The sequence below is a fragment of the Cupressus sempervirens genome, chromosome 10 (genome assembly GCF_028749045.1).
Source record: "Cupressus sempervirens isolate cs-2001-9-10 chromosome 10, ASM2874904v1, whole genome shotgun sequence".
Classification (NCBI taxonomy): domain Eukaryota; kingdom Viridiplantae; phylum Streptophyta; class Pinopsida; order Cupressales; family Cupressaceae; genus Cupressus; species Cupressus sempervirens.
Genome location: NC_143127.1, coordinates 111,969,886 through 111,976,762, shown reverse-complemented (window position 1 = coordinate 111,976,762; position 6,877 = coordinate 111,969,886). Strand labels below are relative to the sequence as shown.

The window sequence follows — 6,877 nt, the reverse complement described above, 5'->3', positions numbered from 1 at the left end:
GCTCGGATCAACGGTAAGCGCCATTGCGCTATGGAGGAGTTGCGCAAGGGTTACGACAGTGACATCGCACCTTGGTGACACGTGTCAGGTGGGGCCGTGTCTCAAGGTGATGCCAGGTGTATCGACAAGGAGGGCAGAAGCACGAGGTATGACGAGTCCGCACGATCGTCGAATTGGGTCGCATCAACGAATGGTGCCATGTCGCTATGGCAGAGATGCACAAATTTTATCATGGCGACATAGCAACCATCCGCCACGTGGATCGATAGGACCAAGTCTCACCAAGGATTGCCAGGTGTCATCCAGAGTGCGGTGTAGTTGCAGACAAGGCACCGAGTGGGATGGGTCCGGTCACAGATCGCAGAGTATAGTAGGTCAAAAGTTTCACGGCCTGGAAGTTTCAAAAAATGGTGAGGCGCCATGGCGCCAACAGAAAAATCGTGCATTTTTTGATGGCGACATAGCACCCAAACAAAAAGTTTACAATGGCAAGGAATGATCAGACGGATGGGTCCCAGCGGGTGCTGTGCAAGCGCAGTCGACGTGGCAAATCAGATGGGGACACATGTAAATCTTAGGGTACACTGTTAGTAGGTGCTATGGTGCTATGGGAATTTGGTCTCGATTTCCACATAGCGACATGGCGCCTAGCTGACATGTGGTCACTCTGCGGATTAGGTCTTGGGTTGCCAGCTAGTGTTTCAACGAACCAAATGAGGTGGTGCCATGTGTATGAGTTAGTGCACGGCGTACAGCGGGCCCAATAGTCTCAGCATGAATGGCGAGTCTTCACAATTGTCAGATCCGTAGGGATCTACGACTGGCACTGTCTCGCTATCGAGACTTGCCCAGGAGTTAACGTCGGCAACATAGCGCTCGTGGGCCACGTGTCCTGGCGGGGCCACATTTCATGCTGCTGGTGCAGTTAGATTCAAGTAGCCAATAGACCAACAAGGAGATGCCATGTACCAGCAGGCCCGGCAATTCAATCGAGAAGGTGGGTCGCGGGAGGTCAAGTTTTGTGACCGTCGGATTGGAAATGGATCAACGGTAGGTGCCATCTCGCCATGGCGAAGCTGCAACATTTTTTGCATAGCGAATTGGCGCCCTTTCGCCACGTGTTGGTGGGGTCAAGTCTCGCCAGGATGCGTCACTAAGGTGGTGCCAAATAGGAGGGGCCTAGTCGCACGGAAAGGGTGGTAAGCCCTCAGTCAAACATAAAAGACTACCAGGGTGGCAAGATCAAAGTTGTGATTGGCCTGCATGGCCCAGTTGGCTCGTCGAGCTTGTTTGACTGATCGATTATGATGGGTGCACAAATCATGAATGATGAGAAATCCGAGTTTTGCCACAATCTGATAGTGGGATTAATTGCTACCAACTCGAAATGAATGCCAAGTGCAGGAAGACACTCCATCCATCCGGTTGATCCATCTACCATGTCAGGGAATGTTGTAGCGTCATTCCTATCTTCTCCAGGCTCTTTCTCAGAGGGATATCAGATTTCTTGGTATGCAGGCCATGTTCAGATCAGATCTTTGATTGGATTCTCAGGATGGAAAGTTAATGCCAATAGGTGAGAAGTGAATGTAATGCAAAAATCTTCAGTTATGCCTAATCTATAAAGGCAATTTGGTGATCTGTTCTTAAGGTCGACTCTTCCTGATTTTCTCTACTGCTGCTTGTAGACTTGCGGTGTAAAATCCCTTTGTCTCTGAGCTAGATAAACATCCTGTATCATCTCTTTCAGCCATCAACGTGTATGTGCATCGTTTTGCCTCTCATTGATGCATTGTTGAGATTAGTGGTCTGCATATTGTATCTATCTTTGGCCTATTGAATAATATACAAGTGAATTCTTCTATTCCTGGTATTATTCAGTTGGTCTCCTGATCTGTATGTGGCTGTTGGTTGATATAAGGCTGAATGAATGTATGACCTTGAATGTTACCCTACTTCCGTAGTGCATAAATGGGTAGAAGATGAGTCTGAACACTCTATTTTGGTGCATCACCGCCTTAGATTAGATTAGGTAGATTTGCTTTAATGCTCTCTTTCTCCCTTTCCCTTCTGAGAATAGATAGGTGCGCCTTGATAGTAAGAGGAAGCCGGCCTTCTCCGGAGACTCAACCTCGCAGTTCAAGTCCCACAGCTTGGAGGTTGTTTCCATGTTTCACTAGGTTGTCCTCGTGCATAGGCCTTGGACAAGGGTGCAAACCTAAGTGACAATAGTTCCCTTTTGATTTTCTTTGTTCAAAAGTTTTTCCCTTCCAAAGTTTCTATAGTATGGAGGAAGGATGTTTCAATTTTATATCAAATCAATGAATATATAGTAGAAATGAATGAGAATTTTGAGAACACCATGGATAATTATTTTGAAACATTTGAAGGAAAGATGAAAAATAGGTTTAGGATACCCAAGAAGCTTGTAGAATACTATGAGCAAGATATATGTTTCATGGTTGAATGTGATAAATTTTATATTCAAGCAGTCAAACTTAGAGTGGCATGGGTTAAACTTCTAGAGTATGAGGTTAACATTGATAATTCCAAGGATATCATTGAAGCTCTATTGAATGATCCTATGCATTCAAAAGCCACCTATTTTAGAATATATGATGAATCAAAGGAAAGAATTGAGATTGAAATCAAGCTACTTCCAGTAGTGGACAAAGGAAGGAAGAGGATAGAAAAGTTAATGAAAAACATAAAGTGAAAAAATTCTCCTCTTAAGCTAATAGAAGGAAAAGTTGATGATGAAGAAGAGGATGAAGTAGAGGAATCTGAATCTAAAAGGGAAGAGCCTCCCAAGAAGAAGGGGAAGGTCATTATAACAAGACTTGTCAAATCCTCAATTGTTGTATTTACAAGAAGGGCAACCAAATCTAAAAGGAAGTTGAGGCTAGGTGAAGATGAAGTCAAAAAGATTATCTTCAAAAGATATGCACCTACACTCCAAGAAAGATTGAAGGGGATGGAAGAAGGAATTGGCATGGCATGTTTTAAGTATCTCAAGTATGAAACAAGGAACGAAGAAGAGAGAAGGAAGATTGAGGAAACTCTTGTGACTAAATTGGGAAAATGGAAAATTCCTAATGAACTTATGAATGTAGTAAAACCTAGTTTGGAAAATGCAAAGAAAACTATCAAGGAAATCTTTGAAAAAAATTTGAAGCAACTCATGCCAAGTCTCAATGAGGAGGAAGTGAAGGAATCCTTGAAGAAAAATGATAAAACTTTCACTCTCAAATTAAACACATGTATGATATTGCTTTAGGATATTGAATTTATGGTGAAGACAACTAGTACCTCATGGAAAAGCATCTATCTATTGCACAAACCTAGTAACTTTGTTGTGCACATTGATGAAAAAGATAGTGAAGATGAAGAAGTGGTAGAAACAAAAGATGATTAGATAGATGATGTTAATCTTGATGATGAGGAGGAAGAATAGGAAGCTACTAGAGGAAGCTTTCTAGAGATACAAAGCATTTAGGAAATAGATGTAGATAAAATTGCAGCGACGGTCATGTCTTCATTTTCGCACTCTCCAAGCACAACCTTAGTATAATCAGGTTTAGATAAAGCTTCTACTAAGTTGGTTGTGGATACCACTACTACATCAAGAACCCAACCAAGCTCTAGATGTGTCGTACTGAGTGTTACATTAATTGGAGTACCCAACACTTCATTTTCCAAGAAGCAAGTTCCTCCATCATCAAGCTTGACCGAGAAAAAAAAAGGTATTCCTATTGTCAGTACCATTTCTAAATCTATTGATATTCCATCTATTTATAAAATTATTTATATTCCAAGTGTATCGATAGCTAGTGCATTGACAATTGAGAAATAGTTTCAACCGAGCACTGAAGTTTTAAATAAGGGTAAAGAAATTGTTTATACCATTCTAAAAGAAAAAATAGTAAAGAAGAGGTAGAAATTTATCTAGATGTGGCAATTATTATTTTAAATTAGGATATATCTCTCCTTACTCCTGATTAAATGGATACTCTAGGAGAGCTATTAAAAAAGAGATCTAAGAAATAAAAACTTAGAGAAGAAAAGCAGAAGAAAAATCAAGTCCTCAAGGACATGAAGAGCATATTTGTTGATGCTTTGTGTATTGAGGCTAATAGTACACAACCTATTCTTGATCAACTAATTGAAATTGTCCACAAATTCAATGAAGATCTAAATGGACATGACAAACTACTAGAAAGAGCTAAAAGAAATTTGAGAAGAGAGTGTTCGAGAAAGTTGCAATAGATAAGGTAGATTTATCTACTATTCTTGTTTCACTAGAAGCATCTATAAGTAATGTTATTTTACTATTTGTCAAATTGAGTGACACATCTATCTTCACAAATGAGATCAAGGATAAATTTTCTAAGATAAATGAAGATATGAAGGCAAGCACACACCAACTATCACTTGAACCAAGCTATAGTCTTGTACACTTCACAAAGATTAGATATCTAACAAATCTATAGGCATAATTATTGAAGGAAGAAGCCAAAATTAGGGCCACACTTGAATAATTTTAGGTCATGATTCTTTCAAACATGGATGCATTGTAGAAAAAAATTACACATGCAAAGTCTCTCATCCATGATAACAACTTCTCTATAGCTGACCACATGATGGAATTATCAATAGAAATTTAGATAACCTTGCATACAAGTAAGGTATTACAAGAGAATTGGGACAAGACTATGGTACTAACTTTGAAGGTACATTTTGATTTCTTGTCACATTTTGGTGTTAACATATAGATATTATACAAGTTTGGCATTTATGTAGAAAAAGGTGGAGAAGATATTGTATATTGTATTATTTCACAAAAGGAGAGCAGATATTAACAGAGGGAGAAAAGATTAGTATGCTCTAGATGTATGTAAATAGGAGAGATATATGTATGGGGGAGTAGTATAGTATTATGCAGATACTTGTACCAATAAGTAGAAAATATCTTTACAAAAGAAATTTTGAAAAATAAAAAAAATAGAGTATGCTACTGAGTTACAAAAACAAGAAGTCAAAACCAAGTTGAAGACTAAGACTGATGATACAAATTTTTTTTTTTGACTTATAGTTTTGAATGTTCATATTTTTGGTTTGATAATTGTTTTTGTCACTAATGCCAAAGGGGGATATTGTTGACATTTATGTCAATTTATCTATTAGTGAATCAACACTTAGTCAAATGGTTGCATTGCTATTGAGCTCTGTAGTTGCTAGTGATCTCATCATTCATCTTGTATGGTTAACCATGTGTTTCATTTTCTCTCAAGCCAAGTAGTTAGAATGTAGTGTCTACCGAGTGCCTAAGTTAGTCTACAGTGTTTGCCAAGCCACTCAACACTTACCAAGATTCAAAGACTATATACAGTGCAAACGAAGCATAGAAAAGGCTACTGAGCTATTTAGAAAAAGTAATGAAGATCATAGTGTTAACCAAGTTCTACTGTATCTATTAAGCTCATAGCATTAATAATGTGAATTTAGTGTTTACCGAGTCATGTAGTGTCAACCAAGTGGTTCAATAGCTACTAAATTTCTCGATGTTTACCGAGTTACACAGTGTTGACCAAGTTTGAGCTACATGGAAGTGATTAGTATGGACCAAGCTTCAAGTTCAAATGAGTGCCAAATTTTTCTAAGTGTTGATAGTGTTTTACACGTATCAAAACATCATCAAGTTTGTCTTTAGAACTCGAGTTACATCAGTTGGCCTAACTTTGTGAATTATGATGAAGTTACTATTATAGCTGACTCCAGTAAGTTGTTATTTGGATTGGCATATATAATATGTATTGCATCATATCCAAATATGTCATTGAAGAAGGCTACAAGTAGTATAAGGGACAATAGAGATTTATACATCACAATCAAGAGATCATTGTAATGCAAGAAATCTCATTCGGAAAATTAGAGTTGTAGATCAGTGATCAGCCACTGGTTCATCCTAACATATGCATCAATCAAATTTTTTAAGAGGGTAGACTTAACAGTCTTTTTCTAAATCTCCTAGCTGAGTGCATACTTCATTGTATGTTTGTAAATCCTTTAACAAGGTCAAACTCACATTTCTTATTGCTCATGAAAGGGCAGATCACTAAAAGTGGTCAATTATAAGCCTTAAAAGGTTAACTTTATACCATATTACTAAATTTTGTGGGTATCATCCACACTTCAGTTTTACTTTCTAATTGGAAGGTTTTTGGGTCACCATATCTTGTGCCAAAGTGTTATAAATGTTTTATTATTTTCATTCTTTCATGCATGCAATTAGATCAAAATATTATATAAAGGATTAATTGGATAAGTAAGATAAAGTTTTATTGGTTTCTAATTCACCCCTCCCCTTTTGGTAACCTTGTCTACCTTATATTTCCAACACTATCTTTCTTTGACAAATATAAAATACTAGTATTCTTTTCTTTCCAATAGTATTTTTTCTCTTCCACAAATCTTAAACTTTTCCTCACTTTTTTTTTTTGAAGCCCATATAATCCTACAAAAGCTCTTCACATCCAAAGATCTTCATCATCTCTGATACCAATTGAAATATCTAACACATGAGAAGAAGACATTAGAATAATGAAAACAAGATTTCACACAAACATAATATCTTTCACTTTCATTGATCTTCAAAAATCCATTACATATTGCCTCCAATATGAGGTCTTTACAATTATTTCTTTTTTGACACACTTTCTATTGTGCAACTTAATAAAATCAATATGAGATTACGAAATAGATATGATATGTCCTAAAAATAGGCAACTCTATTTTTTAAAATCTCATGTGTTTAACATGCATCTCATAATCATGTAAACTATAATTAAAACTTATAAATTATGCATTACACAAGGGA

At 37.3% G+C, this 6,877-nt stretch overlaps 1 pseudogene; it reads left to right on the top strand.

The window, feature by feature from the left end:
• Positions 1-485: 485 nt before the first annotated feature.
• LOC149532842 (uncharacterized) overlaps positions 486-6,877 on the top strand; it is a 43,045-nt pseudogene continuing 36,653 nt past the window's right edge.